Raw genomic sequence first — 14,739 nt, 5'->3', positions numbered from 1 at the left:
TCCCCGGCCGCCAAGGGCAGCGTGGAGAGCGTGGAGAGGGACGACCAGCCTCCTCTCTCCCCCTCGCCCCCTACAGGTGCCTTCTCCTTCAAGCCCCGCCCCCAACACCCCTCGCCCCCTACAGGTGCCTTCTCCTTCAAGCCCCGCCCCCAACACCCCTCGTCCCCTACAGGTGCCTTCTCCTTCAAGCCCCGCCCCCAACACCGACAACATGCCAAGGTTAAGCTGGCAGCAGCCAAACGGCACCTCAGCAGTGTGTTTGGGCAGCAGGTGAAATGTTTAGTTCAGTGTTCAATATTCACCTTAGAGCAGCACTTCAAACCTTTTCACACCAAGGATCCCTAATCTGTCATAAATTAGACCATGGAGCCAGTGGTGTAGTGGAGGGTAGACGCAGGTAGACCCACTTACTTTTCAGTCGGCATTGAGTCTGCCCACTTCTAAATCCACTCTGACGCGTATCCATCCATTCAAGTAGTGTGCTGCAGTTTTTTTTTCTCTTTTCTTCCTAAAGGCACGGCCCGCCCTACTCTGCCTCGATTGGCTAGTAGTACTGGGTGCCTGCTTTGGTTTGTTGGGTAAGCCCAATCGGAGGCAGAGTAGGGCGGGTCCTTTCCTTTGCCTTCCTACTAGGATAAAAATGTCGGCTCTCTCTCCTGCGACCTGCCTGCCCCACCTGAGATGAGAAGATGAAGCGAAGCGAGCTACTAACCCTACACTGCCCAAAAGAAAGACTGATGCACATGATGTACAGTAAGTAGAATGTGTGGAATTGTATTTTTATTTATATTTTTTATTTAGGGCTGGGCGATATGGACAAAATCAAATATCACAATATTTTTGACCAAATACATCAATATTGATATTGTGACAATATTGTAGGGATGACTAATTGCTGCTTTCATAAAATATTGAGACAATGAGATTTTTGATAAATAATCATTAGTAATGTGGATATAATGACTAAGTGGGTAAAGGCAAATAATAGATACAGCCATGCTGTCGCTTTGTGAGATGGCCTCTAGTTGGTTTGGACCTTCAAGCCAATCACGGTGCTTTAAACATGTGACGGCAAACGCCAGTCAAACGGGACACCAAGTGACTTTAAACAAACACACATTCAAATGAGAAGTGTGCAGACAGTTTACTGAGCCGTGGAGCTGAGAGGTTATGTTGTGAAAACGTTGATCAAGAAGAAACTACATTTCCTATTTCCTATTTTCATCCCATTGTGAGTACAATGTGTGCAAGTGAATTCAGCTTCTATGAAATAGCTCTGTTATGAGCGAAGCTAGTCCCCTGTTTTTCTGACGTCGACTTTTTCAGACCATGGGGAACCATGTTAAAGTGATGAACATCATAGCGCTTCCCATACATACACAGTGCAGCCCCCTCCCTCCGCTGCGAGTGGAGACTGTAGGTATCGAAATGCAAATACACCCTTTTCACGGGGGCCATTTTGTGTCGAAAAGGCAGGGTAAACAGAGGTGCAAGGAAAACACTAATGAGCGTTTCCAATGTCCATGATTGGAAGTTAAAACTGAATAATGACATCACAACAGTCTAATCCTAATGTTAATTTAAAATGTGATAGTCCTCTAAATCTGGCTTCAAACGGCCACAATTTTTTAAAAACATTTAAAAAAATGGGCCTGAGAATGTGGGCTTCTACAAAATATGTCCCCTCCACCTTTGAAATCAAAGCTATGTCCATGGATAATATGAGGGCATTTTGGTAAACAAACCGTGTCACTGGGTGGCAACGGCAATGGAACCCTATGGAGCCTGAGTTTGAGCGTCTTGACTCTAGCCGGCTGACCGTGTTTACAATTTAAAAACTGCGACAGTTTAACACGACATGCATATATTATACATCAAACTCTTGAGCTAATTCTGCTCTCACTCAGAATGTCAAAATATAACTGATGTGATGTATACTTTTTGAGATATTAACGTTTGTTTATACTAGTTAACTGCCGCGGGGTTACGCATTTTTGGGTGGCAGTGACGTCACGCTGATTCATCCTATTAGGTCAATCATCTAAATGCTATAAAACCTTTCAAACATATTCATTGCAGGATGATGTTTTCATAGAGGCCATTTACAATCTGATCACCAAAAACGCATGTTAATGCCAGGTGTAAATGGCCTCTTAGTTGTTTGATTTTAAGATGAAAATTGAAGCAACACATTTTATACAGTAGTAACCGTTTTATTTTTTACCCCTAAAATAGTCTTGCTTCCCAGACACTCTCTAATACATCATAGCCTAATGTACAACACTGAGCTTGAAAGAATAGATTGCATGGAAAGGGGAGGAGGGGGGGCGGGGGGCACAATCACATAAAAACAGTAACATTTGTAACCTAACCACTAACCCTCCGCCCAACCCTGCTAGGTGGCATGTTGGCTACGCACCACCATCCACAAGCTGGAGTCTTGGGAGAACTTCAGTGCTGAACTGATAGGAAGCGGGTTCTTCTCAGAAGTTTTCAAGGTACTACTTGTCTCAAACTACTCAGTGAGGGACATTATACAACTCTTTTGTGTCCTCACATGTTGTTTTCATGACTAAGATTTTTGTTTGATAAAGTCTGTGGAACAAATATGAAAGCGCATGGTGCTGACCAACACATTTTGAATGTGAATAACTTAGCAGTGGTTCTCAACCTAGGGTCCGGGGACCACCAGTAGTCCTTGAGGGGGTTCCAGGGGGTCCCCAGCAAATTGAGTTAACACAACTAGACAATGTAGCAGATAACTGTTTTGATCCTAGTTCCACTGCTTTCTCTACACTACAGATTGTCATGGAATTCTGGACAAAATCATATCTAACAATAGAAATATTCCCAGATTTGCGTCAGCGAGATCAAATATCAACAAATGGGGGGGTGTCTGTGGCCTTAATTTGTATTAAATTAGGGGTCCTTGATATGGAAAAGGTTTAGAATCACTGGCTTAGAGGCTGTGGTGTGTTTGAAGGAAACAAGTCTGCCTTCACCTTCTTAAAGACTAGAATATTCATATATAATATAATATAAATATAATATTTCCCACAGCCTGAGCCAAAAAGTGCTGAGGGAACTAAGCTCATATCGCCCTCAGAGACAAAGGGACACAGTAAAAATCTGAACACCAGCTATTAGCTGACCTATTTCTGCCGCTCCAGTCTGAGCACATTTCTGTCTGCTGTTGGTATGCCTGGAACTATGGATTGTGTTTTTACACAAAACTATGATTCCATTTAAAACATATTATGTCTAATTCTCACATTATAACTTTGGAATGGGATTTTGTGTCCTGGCAAATTTTGTAGTCTTACACATACATGTACATAAACAGGGATTTGCATGTGATGTGGATGTAGAAGCTGTGGACCACAAGACGGACTGCATCTGTGCTCTTCAATAGCAAGTCCATGCAATTACAAGTGTATAGGTTCCAAATCAAGGCAGGAAAGGGACCAGCACAGGACAAACACAGAGGCTCATGCATAAGGACCCGAACCAGTAGGTTCAGAGACAGCCTGTATCCCCAAGCCATCAGGATGCTCAACTCAGCCTCATAGTGTCGGGCCACCCCCCCCCCCCCCCCCTCCCGGCAGCCCCCAGCCTCTCTCTCGTAACGGACAAGCCCGTCTTTTATTGTCACACGAACACCACAATACATGCATGCGGCCACAAAACACTCATGCTGACGGTGGCCGGTGAAAAGTGTCCTCTGCATTTAACCCATCCAGGCATGTCCTTTCCTCCGAGGGGCAGGCCAGGAGCAGTGGTCGCTTTCTCGTACAGCGCCCGGGGACCGACTTCGGATGTTGTCGTCACTGGTCGGATGACGATGACGATCTGATCTTCTGCATGTTTTTAGTGGGGGGGTTATATACGGAGGAACCCCCTGGGGGTACGGGGAGAACATGCAAACTCCACACAGAGAGAAAGGCCCTTACGACGAGATAACCCACAGTAGGCACTGAAGATATGGGGGGAACACAACCACAGCGCTCACAGTGTCCCAGGCGAGAATCGAACTCAGGACCTTCTAACTGTGAGGCGACAGCGCTACCGACTGCGCCACCATACCCCCTTTGGGCTGTTAAACCAGTGGTTCTCAAATGGGGGTCCGCGGAACTTTGCCAGGGGGTCCGCGAAAAGTTTTCAGGTAATATATATATATATAAAGAAAAAACATTGCATGGATGCATAACTGGGACGTATCCTCAGTGATGTACCCTGGGGTCATAGGATGTTTCGGGTCTCGCAACATCATACACCCTCGCCCAGGTGACCCAGCCGGGGCTGGCCAAGCCCCAACTTACGTCCCAGTAGCTACCCACGGTCAGCCCTCCAGGAAGGGTCTGGTCACACGGTCAGGGCCACTCAATCCGCTGCTCCGGAACTACTCTGCCGGGACCGGGGGGGGGGGGGGGCTCTGGTACGTAGAGGGACCGGGCTCTGTTGGTTGCCACCAGGCCGGGCTCCTCCTTCGTCTCACCAGGTCTAGGAGCTGTGCGCTGCACCAGACTCCCCCGTTCCAAACATCTCATTCCGAGGTGATGGTATCTTGGTGGATACCATGCAGTACCAGTACTTGGTGGCACTATATATATATATATATATATATATATATATATATATATATATATATATATATATATATATATATATATATTTTATAAAAAAAAATGCTACATGTTACTTACGGTATTCCTTCTCAAACTGCTTCCTACATGGTGCTAGTCTATCAAAAATATTGCATAGTGGTTTTCTGGACTGTTGACAAATTGTGATATTGTAAGTCGCTTTGGACAAAACAAAAGCGTCTGCTAAATGACGTAATGTAAATGTAATGTAATAACAAATATATATATATATATATATTTTTTTGCAAAATCTTCATAGTTCAACGAAAATAGTTTATGCTTTAAATCTAAAATGGTTCATGGATTACATTCTAATAACAAACCTATCAAATTAAAAGTCAAGCACGTTACCGTGGAAACAATTAAGCTTAGCCCAAAATCACAAATCAGAATGAGGGGGTCCCCGGTATATTTTCTATCTTGTAAGGGGTCCTTGGCTGAAAAACATTTGAGAACCTCTGTGTTAAACTGTTGACTGCCCCCGCCCCCCCCCCCCCCCATTGTGCTGTTGAACTGTTGACTGCCCCCACCCCCCTCAGCCGTGTGTGTGTGTGTGTGTGTGTGTGTGTGTGTGTGTGTGTGTGTGTGTGTGTGTGTGTGTGTGTGTGTGTGTGTGTGTGTGTGTGTGTGTGTGAAGCTGCTGTCCTCCCCCCATTCTGTATTCACTATTGCACTATACCTCACTTAATGTTTTGTGTAAACTCTCTGTCGTGGTGAATTGCTGTGCAATTGGGCTTCTTGTTTTTTACTTACTTCTAAGTATGTTTTTATCTTTATACCTCTTTAATCTTTTAATACGTTTTTACAGTGAAGTTGAGCGCTGAGTATAAGATTTTCATTGCAGGTGACGGATGTTTGCATTGTTGCCGGTATATGACAATAAACTTGAACTGAACTGAACTCATAATTAAAAACATATTTCAAATTGGTGCTGTGACAAAAACACAATATGCAACAAAAATGCAATACAAAGATAGATTTTGCTTTTAAAATATCAGTTTGTTCTTAACACATTGACTGCCAGCCGTTTTTTTTTTTGCTGTAGGTAGCTTTTGCCAAGCCGTTTTTTTGAGGATTCTGGCTCATTTTACAAGAGCCGAGGATTCTTTTCTGCTTGGAGTTTGTCAACACAAAGTTCACAAAAGTACTAATAGAATGTGTGCTTTCTCTGTCTAAAAGAGTTAGTTTGTAGAGTTAGTAGTTATGTAGATATTAGCCGTTGAGTACAGCATGGTTTTAGCGTCTGAGAGTGAAAGCTGAGATAATCGCAGTTTTGTGAAATTCAATCAAACAGGCAGAACAGTCACTTTAACCATTTATTTTTGGCATCAGTGAGAGATCAGACATCCAAACAATATAGTTCCGAACGCCCTCTCCTTCAACTCCTCCCTCCGTAGGCGTGTCTAGTGGCTTTCAGCCTGCGTTTGTCACAAGCGAGTGTTCTGCTGCTGCTGCTGCAGCGAGTTTGAGCAGCCTCCCTCCCTGGCAGCGAGTTTGAGCAGCCTCCCTCCCTGGCAGCGAGTGTGGATAGGTCTCACTCGTCTCTTGGGTTTGAGAGCCCCGATGAAGCCCCGTGCGACTCTAGGCCTTATGCTGCCCACCCAAACCATTTCTGGAACCCCCCACCGCAGCAGCGCGAAAGCGTCCCCGCCTACAGTATGAGAATGAGGCTCGTTCGTTTCTGACTGTAAAATCGCCAAGCCATTTCCTTGAGAATGGAGGAAGCAGCCGCGGGAGGCGGCTGCTTTTGGTTGACTTCTCTCTGTCGGGAGAGGACCGTCGCCACCTAGCTGGTCGGTAAAATAGATTATACACATTCAATACTTCCAATATCTCCATAGGAGACGCGGGGGGCATTGATCCACGTAGCACCGTCAAAAAAAAAAAATCAATTTTTTTTTGACGTATTAATACGTCAGTGGCAGTCAACGTGTTAAACAATTATTTTTCCCAAAGTGTGTTCTGCTTCCAGGTCATGCACAGGGAAACACACAAACAAAATAATGGTGGTGAAGATGTATCACAACGAGGTTGACCAAGACAGCATCGCACAGGAGACCAGGCTGCTGCAGAAGCTCTCGCACCCAAACATGGTCAGGTGAGTTTCTGTGACCTTCAACACTGACCACCCTGTCCACTAAACACATTCATGATCTGTGACCTTCAACACTGACCACCCTGTCCACTAAACACATTCATGATCTGTGACCTTCAACACTGACCACCCTGTCCACTAAACACATTCATGATCTGTGACCTTCAACACTGACCACCCTGTCCACTAAACACATTCATGATCTGTGACCTTCAACACTGACCACCCTGTCCACTAAACACATTCATGATCTGTGACCTTCAACACTGACCACCCTGTCCACTAAACACATTCATGATCTGTGACCTTCAACACTGACCACCCTGTCCACTAAACACATTCATGATCTGTGACCTTCAACACTGACCACCCTGTCCACTAAACACATTCATGATCTGTGACCTTCAACACTGACCACCCTGTCCACTAAACACATTCATGATCTGTGACCTTCAACACTGACCACCCTGTCCACTAAACACATTCATGATCTGTGACCTTCAACACTGACCACCCTGTCCACTAAACACATTCATGATCTGTGACCTTCAACACTGACCACCCTGTCCACTAAACACATTCATGATCTGTGACCTTCAACACTGACCACCCTGTCCACTAAACACGTTCATGATCTGTGACCTTCAACACTGACCACCCTGTCCACTAAACACGTTCATGAGTACATGTGTTCCTCTGACCACCCTGTCCACTAAACACATTCATGAGTACATGTGTTCCTCTGACCACCCTGTCCACTAAACACGTTCATGAGTACATGTGTTCCTCTGACCACCCTGTCCACTAAACACATTCATGAGTACACGTGTTCCATTGTACATCTGGTAAACGTGTTGCCAAAAACACCAAATGTGTGCTTCTCACTGTACTTGTTGATTATCATAATGTACATTTGTCAACAGCATCACCGGTCTTGTGAAATAGTGCAACATTCTATTCATTTTGATTGAAAAACAAAATCCATTAATTTTGATAAACGCACGCGCGCACACACACACACACACACACACACACACACACACACACACACACACACACACACACACACACACACAGGAGCACATGTCGAGCCCTCTGAGGATCTTCTGGTTTCTTTACTCCTCTATGACAGTAAACTCATTATCTTTGGGTTGTGGGCAATGGACAACATGGACAACATCAATGTAAAAAGTAGAAATGCAGTAGAGTGGTTTGTCATTTCTTGTGCTGTTTTCCTCATAGGCTTCCACTTCCTGCAGCAGGAAGAGACACAGTGAGGGGAGATTTGACCAACCAGAATCCAAACGTCTGAAAAGACAGGTAGAGAACACACACGCACACACACTCACACACACACACACGCACACACACACGCACACACACACATACACACACACACACACACACGCACACGCACACTCACACTCACACACACTCACACACACACACACTCACACACACACACACACACACACACACACAGAAGATAATACACACACATGCACATGCCTATGCATGTGCAAGGTACATATACATCCACGTATACCGTATACACACACAGCGTTCTGACGAGGGCTATGAGCTGCAGCCAGGGTTTGGAAGGTTTTGAGTAGCGCGTGTGTGTGGTTTCTCTCTGCCCAGGGAAGTCACAGTCCTGCCAACCTGCCCTGTCATCTCATGTGATTTACCCATCAAAGACACACACACACACACACACACACACGTTCAGCACCATAGAGATTGATAAACACTGTGAGAGTAGAGTAAATCTTTATTTATCCCCCCTGGGGCAATTCATATGCAGCATAACAGAAAATGTAATTTAAAAACATACAGACATGAAACAGTCAAAAGTAGGGATGTCTTAAAACAGTACAATTAAAAGGACAGGAAACCATGTAAGTTAAAACAGAAAAAGGGGCATGAAGTAGGCTACTATTCAATTCAACAGTTCAGACAGCGAATAGCCTCAGGAACAAAAGAATGGCTGTATCTGTATCTGTTCTTGCAACAGCGGGGCATCCTATACCTGCGCCCAGAAGGAAGGAGGGAAAACTCAGGGTAAAGAGGGTGCTGAGGGTCACGCAGGACACCTTGAGCCTTCTTAAGAACCCTCTTCTTATATAGAAGACAGAGGTCATTCAAGTTACAGCCAGTGATTTTGGAGCTCGTCCTGACAATGTTCTTTAGCATGTTCTTGTTTGTCAAGTTTAGGTTCCCAGCATCTAGAGAAGAGCTTATTTACTGGTCTCTCTTTACTTTGCTCTTCCCCTCTTGTTAGGTTGCAACTAGCTATGAGGTGCATGTTTACGCCTTGAAGAACTCTGACCAGCAGGCCAGTCCAAGGAGAGGTCACCACACTGGACAGTGAGTCTCTCATTTAAGCATTTCAACAAAAACATTATGTTACCAGTTTGACAAATAAAATGGATGTTTTGATACATGGAAACAGTGAGATGAAATTTTTTACATTATTCTTTTCTTGTGCACAGTTGCTGTCAATAGATTTTTGATGTTCAAAAAGCCTCTTTTGTCAACACTCTTTCTATGTCTCTCTCTCTCTCACTCACTCTCATTCACCACCCAACCCTTCTCTCTCCTTTCTCTTTCTGCAGATATCAGTCCCCCTCGCCGTGTGCGCATCTCCGACGTGAAGGACTCCTCCATCACTCTTTTTTTTTTTTTTTTTTTTTTTTCCCCCCCCCCCCCGATTTTTTTTATCCCATTTTATCCCCCATTAGTGCTCATTTGATTTCTCAATCCTGGTTGCTGCTCCACCCTCTGCCGATCTGGGGAGAGCCGAGACTGGCTCCATGCTTCCTCCGAGACATGGGCAGTCAGCCAGCCACTTCTTTTCACCTGACAGAGGAAGCTTCACCGGTAGGACATAGCACGTGGGAGGTTCACGCTATTCCAACCAGTTCCCCTCCCTCTGAACAGGCGCCCTTAATGACCAGAGGAGCAACCACATTAGCAACCAGGATATTGCATGTTTTTGTGAAGGGGGTTCCTATATGAAGGAAACCCCCGGGAGGCACGGGGAGAACATGCAAACTCCACACAGAAAGGCCCTTTTGCCGACCCCACCCGGGCGGTGGGCACTCGAGGACATGCGGACGGGCACGCATTCCTTCAGCGTTCACCTCGTCCCAGGTGGGAATCGAACCCATGACCTTCGAGCTGTGAGGCGATAGTGCTTACCACTGCACCACCGTACCTCCCCCACTCCTCCATCACTCTGACCTGGCGCTCCAAGACGGAGACCATCTCTGGCTTCCTGATTGAGGTCACACCCACTTCCGCGACGGGCCACACCCCCATTCACAGGACCATCACCCCTGACCTGCGCTCTTACACTATTACAGGTGCGCAAATATAGGAAGATAGATCGATATATAAACATGTGCACACATAAGAATACTTCCCTAACATTACTCAATTGTCAACCTAGATCTGTGGTCGTGCATTATTAGGGATATGAAAGTGGACGCACACGCACGCACACACGCACACACACACGCACACTGACCCCGTTAACCTATGTGTGTCCACTCTTCAGGTCTGCAGCCAGGAACCACTTACAAGATCAACATCTACACTCTGAATGGGAATGGACGCAGCTCCCCGTTCACACTCACTGCCACCACAGGTAATATCCATTAACCATTCAACTCTGGCATGCTCAAAAATGGATGCAAACGCCACAGCATCAAAATATGCACTCTATCAATTTGGGGCAAAATTAGAAAGTAGATAAATTCCAGTAATTCTTTGGGTGAACTCATCATTAAATGCGTACAGTATGTAACTTATACAAAACCAATGATTGGGTAAATGGCAGTACCTAAATGTGCTAACTTGTAGGTACTATTTAGTATTAGGAAGAAGATGTCTACATCCCTGTGTGATCACACGTGCGTGTGTAATAGCTGCCATTTGCCCAAATATTGGTTTTGATACGTATTTAAAGGGATATGCCAACATTTTGGGAGATTGGCCTATTTGCCATATTCCCGATAGTAAAACTAGAATGTGGATAGATGCCTTTCTCTTCCCTGTGCGAGCAGTAGAAAGTGGGTTTCACCCCTCCTGCTAGTGAGCTTAGCAGCTGAATGGTAGTAAACGGTACATGAGCCTGCCACCATTCAGTCACCAAAAATACACATTCCAACAGCGCCAGAAACACTCACATGTACATGTTGTGCCTCGTGTATTCACCACGCAATGAAATAATCATCCAAAGTTACGGGAAACGGTCATTTTCAAAGGAAATAAATACCAGGAAGTACTGATGACTGCACACAGCGCATGTGCCTCAGGCAAACGCGGAAGTAACTTTGGTTCCACCGCGTTAGTTCTGGCAATGGATTTACTTGGAAAATGGCCGTTTCCCGTAACTTTGGATTATTATTTCATTGCGTGGTGAGTGCACGAGTACTCTCCCAAAATGTTGGCATATCCCTTTAATGATGTCTAACGGTCATTTCCCGAGCAATTCGTTTATTTGCTTTATAGTTTTTGCCCAAATTGATGGAGTGTGTATAGAGGATACATTTGCTATGTATGTATGTTTCTTATGAAAAATAACTGGCTGCTTGTTGTTTCCTCCAGCCAAACCGGTGGTCATCCCTCCCACCAACATCCGTTTCACCTCCCTGACCCCCAGCAGCATCTCCTTCACCTGGGAGCCGTCTCACAGTCCACGCGTCACTGGCTATTACGTCACCTATGAGGAGGCAGGGGGTTACCCTCTAGAACTCACCCCCCGACCACACGCCGGACAGAGCTACGCTTTTATCAACGGTGAGTGTGGAGCATGAGATTTACATCAGCTCTGTACATACATGTGTGTACGTACATACATACATACATGCATGCATGCCTACATACACTGTCAATATTCGGAATGGATGAGTTTGTACTGAAAAGACGTCTTTGTAGTTTGTTTTATTTAATCTTTTCATTTTGTGTTTGTTGTGTTTGGTCATAGGTCTGAAACCAGGAACAGAATACGTCATTAAGATTGTGTTTGTTGTGTTTGGTCATAGGTCTGAAACCAGGAACAGAATACGTCATTAAGATTGTTGCCCTGCAGAACGCGTTGAGAAGCACACCTCTAGTGGGCAAGGCCAGAACCCGTAAGTGCACCCACCTTCCACCTGATACAAGAGTTCTAGATATCATCGTTAATGGACTGTAGAAACCTCTCCAAATGTGCCCCTTTTATATTTTTACTGAAAGCTTACATTGCCACTATATGATAAACAAAAAGTTATACACTTTCTAAAAAATGTCATTCTGCAGAGACAAGGTCACTAATGATGAGCACATTTTCATTACACATTTACATTGCAAATATTTTTTTTTAATACAGTACGAGGAATCATGCAGCGTGATGTCACGACACCGCAAATCCACCGGAAGCGCCGCAGTTAACTAGCATGAGTCTCAAAAACTATACATCACATCGCTTATATTTTGACATTCTGAGTGAGAGCAGAAGTAGCTCAAGAGTCTGATGTATACATCAAATCAAAATTAAAATCATAGTCAAATTCCTTGTACTTGGCCAATAAAGCTGATTCTGAAATCTATGTCAGAGAGACCTTGTCAGGAATTGCAATTTGGAGCTTAATTGTAATCTTCTCTTATTGTGTCTGAATGTGCTGGATTGTCAGTGTATGTTGTTGAATTATCTGACTGTAATAATGCATTACTCCTGCAGGCGGCGTGTGTGAGCTTTCCCCCCCTGTTTAGATGGTTCTCATGAACATCAAAGGCCTTAGCCCACAGCAATACATATTTCTGTTAACAAAGCCCTCATTCAGAGTAACTATAACTACATTTACATGCAGACTCATTTATTAATATCACTATTTAGTCTTACCTTGGGCATCCAATGCAACAATACTGTATAACAATATACTGTATATGACTTCCTTTCAGCTGGAATGGTAGATAAAGATAATAGATAAAGAAAAAGGGAAAAAAGGGAAATTACAAATCTCCTGCCGTTTTAGAGCTATGCTGCACCCTGCTGGCTTCCTTCTGTAACTGCTGTGCCTAAAGAAAGAATGGTTGCTTATATTTTTTCCTTACCAAAGGTTGACGTTAGTATTTGTTGTAAGGAAAGATGATCTCAAGTCAGCAGTCATGGGCAACTTTACAATGCTTTCTTGCTTGGTTTCTAAAGCAAAGGGTTCAGGAGTCAAAATGGACCGCAGTGTGTCTGCGGTGTGTGCAGTGTGTGGCTGAAGAAGGCCAGGTCGCCATTGTAAATAATAATTTGTTCTTAATGACTTACCTGGTTAAATAAAGGTTAAAGATAAGACTTCATTGATTTACAACACAGCACTAAAACTTGCCGAGCTGTGCATTATTTCCCTGTGTACTGCAGTGTCAGAGATGGACAGGTTTCATGAGTTTCCTGTGATCATATTCACCTTATGTAGCCCCGCCCACTTGACCCAGTTGTGTTATGACTTCCTGTTCAAAACACCGTCTGTTTTACCTGCTCACTATAGTACTGAACTGTCACACAGGAAGTGTCAACACAATAGGAAGTAACTGGCTGACCCCTGTGTTGGAACATAAGGTGAATAGGAGCACTGTACAAACATGCTACGAGTGCTAGCGGATCTGTACCTTTTGCTTTGCCCTGCCTGCTTCTTACAGCCAGCACACTTCTGTCTCTCGTCCAATCAGAGTCACTTCCAGATCACCAGCTGTTGGTCCCCGAGCTTCCTGTCCCTCACCGACCCAGCACCGACATCCTGGATGTGCCAGAGCCCTTCGATGACAAGAGGTGAGACCAGGCACAATCATCCTGACTGCTGCTATTATTCATTAGGCAGAACAATGCATGTCCAGAAGCAGCTATTCTTGCTAAGCATTTGAATAGTCCTCACGTTTTATTCTGCTTCTTGAGTTTTGCAATCATCTGTGTTGTTCTCCCTCCCTTTCTCCATTCCTCCCTCCCCTCTACCTCTCCCTCCCCTCTCGCTCCCACCCTTCCTTGCATGTCTTCCTATATCCAGTTTCAACTCCAGCCATGTCCATTTGGCTGGCACCGGTGGCCAGAACCAACCGGGCCAGCAGGGCCAGCACATCTACACCGAGTACCAGAACCTGGGCCCTAATAACGGAATCAATAGCGGGCCCAAAGAGGGCCAGAGACCCACTGCAAGAGACCCCCTGATCTACATCCCTCTTACAGGCCAAGATGGAAATCGAGTACCTTTGGTCAGGGTGAGTGAGAGTTCTGTCATGTACTTTATGCTATTGTTTAATACTGTATTCAATTATTATATTGAACAAACTACAATGTTATAATTGTCCTGTCCTTATACTCAGGGCTGTAGTGGAGCGTACACACCGTTTACGTACCTTTTTAAATACAGCATAGCGGTTACTCGCCATTTTATGATGGAAAATGCACATATTTTAAACGTAGATGTCCTTGGTCCTAGCAGGATTTTTCTTTAGGCTAGAGTGAAGCTATTCTTAGCATATTAAACTAGAACACCTAGCGCATTTATTGGTAGCAACCATGTCATGTTAGCTTCAAGCTTGTCAGGAAGGAGGCTAAATAACGCTCCAAAGTCGGGCTAAATTTTGGCGAGGGAAAAACTGGCATGGCCATTTTGAAAGGGGTCCCTTGACCTCTCACCTCAAGATATTTGAATGAGAATGGTTATTGGTACCATTCCTGGAGAACGTGGTTCCTCTCTGTTAGAGGTTGTGATGATAATAATAAAATTATATTTACATTATTTATAGGGATATGATTCGGTTTCAGTTTTCTCATCTCATCTACTGTATCTAGTCTCGTGGGTGACTGAAGTTTATAGTTTTATCCACCTTTTTTATAAGGGCATGACATAGCCTTTTCCCCCACTACAGCCCTGCTCACTGTGTGTTTGGTCCTGCAGGTGAGCGAGGGTCTTCTGCCGGGTCTGCCCTTTGGTTTCCCCGACAATGAGACAGAGCTGCCACAAGAAG

At 44.7% G+C, this 14,739-nt stretch overlaps 2 long non-coding RNA genes across 2 annotated transcripts; both read left to right on the top strand.

Moving 5' to 3' along the window:
- Positions 1–9,966: 9,966 nt before the first annotated feature.
- Positions 9,967–11,403, top strand: LOC310800847. The gene is made up of 3 exons (XR_014553911.1): positions 9,967–10,103; positions 10,298–10,387; positions 11,350–11,403. It is a non-coding gene; the product is annotated as an uncharacterized lncRNA (long non-coding RNA).
- A 41-nt stretch (positions 11,404–11,444) lies between these two features.
- On the top strand, positions 11,445–13,530 carry LOC310800846. Its single transcript, XR_014553910.1, has 3 exons — positions 11,445–11,541; positions 11,787–11,876; positions 13,444–13,530. It is a non-coding gene; the product is annotated as an uncharacterized lncRNA (long non-coding RNA).
- Positions 13,531–14,739: the final 1,209 nt, after the last annotated feature.

The sequence above is a fragment of the Poromitra crassiceps genome (assembly GCF_964638095.1).
Source record: "Poromitra crassiceps genome assembly, contig: HAP1_SCAFFOLD_123, whole genome shotgun sequence".
In the NCBI taxonomy this organism is placed as follows: Eukaryota; Metazoa; Chordata; class Actinopteri; order Beryciformes; family Melamphaidae; genus Poromitra; species Poromitra crassiceps.
This window is presented reverse-complemented; position numbering and strand designations above follow the sequence as displayed.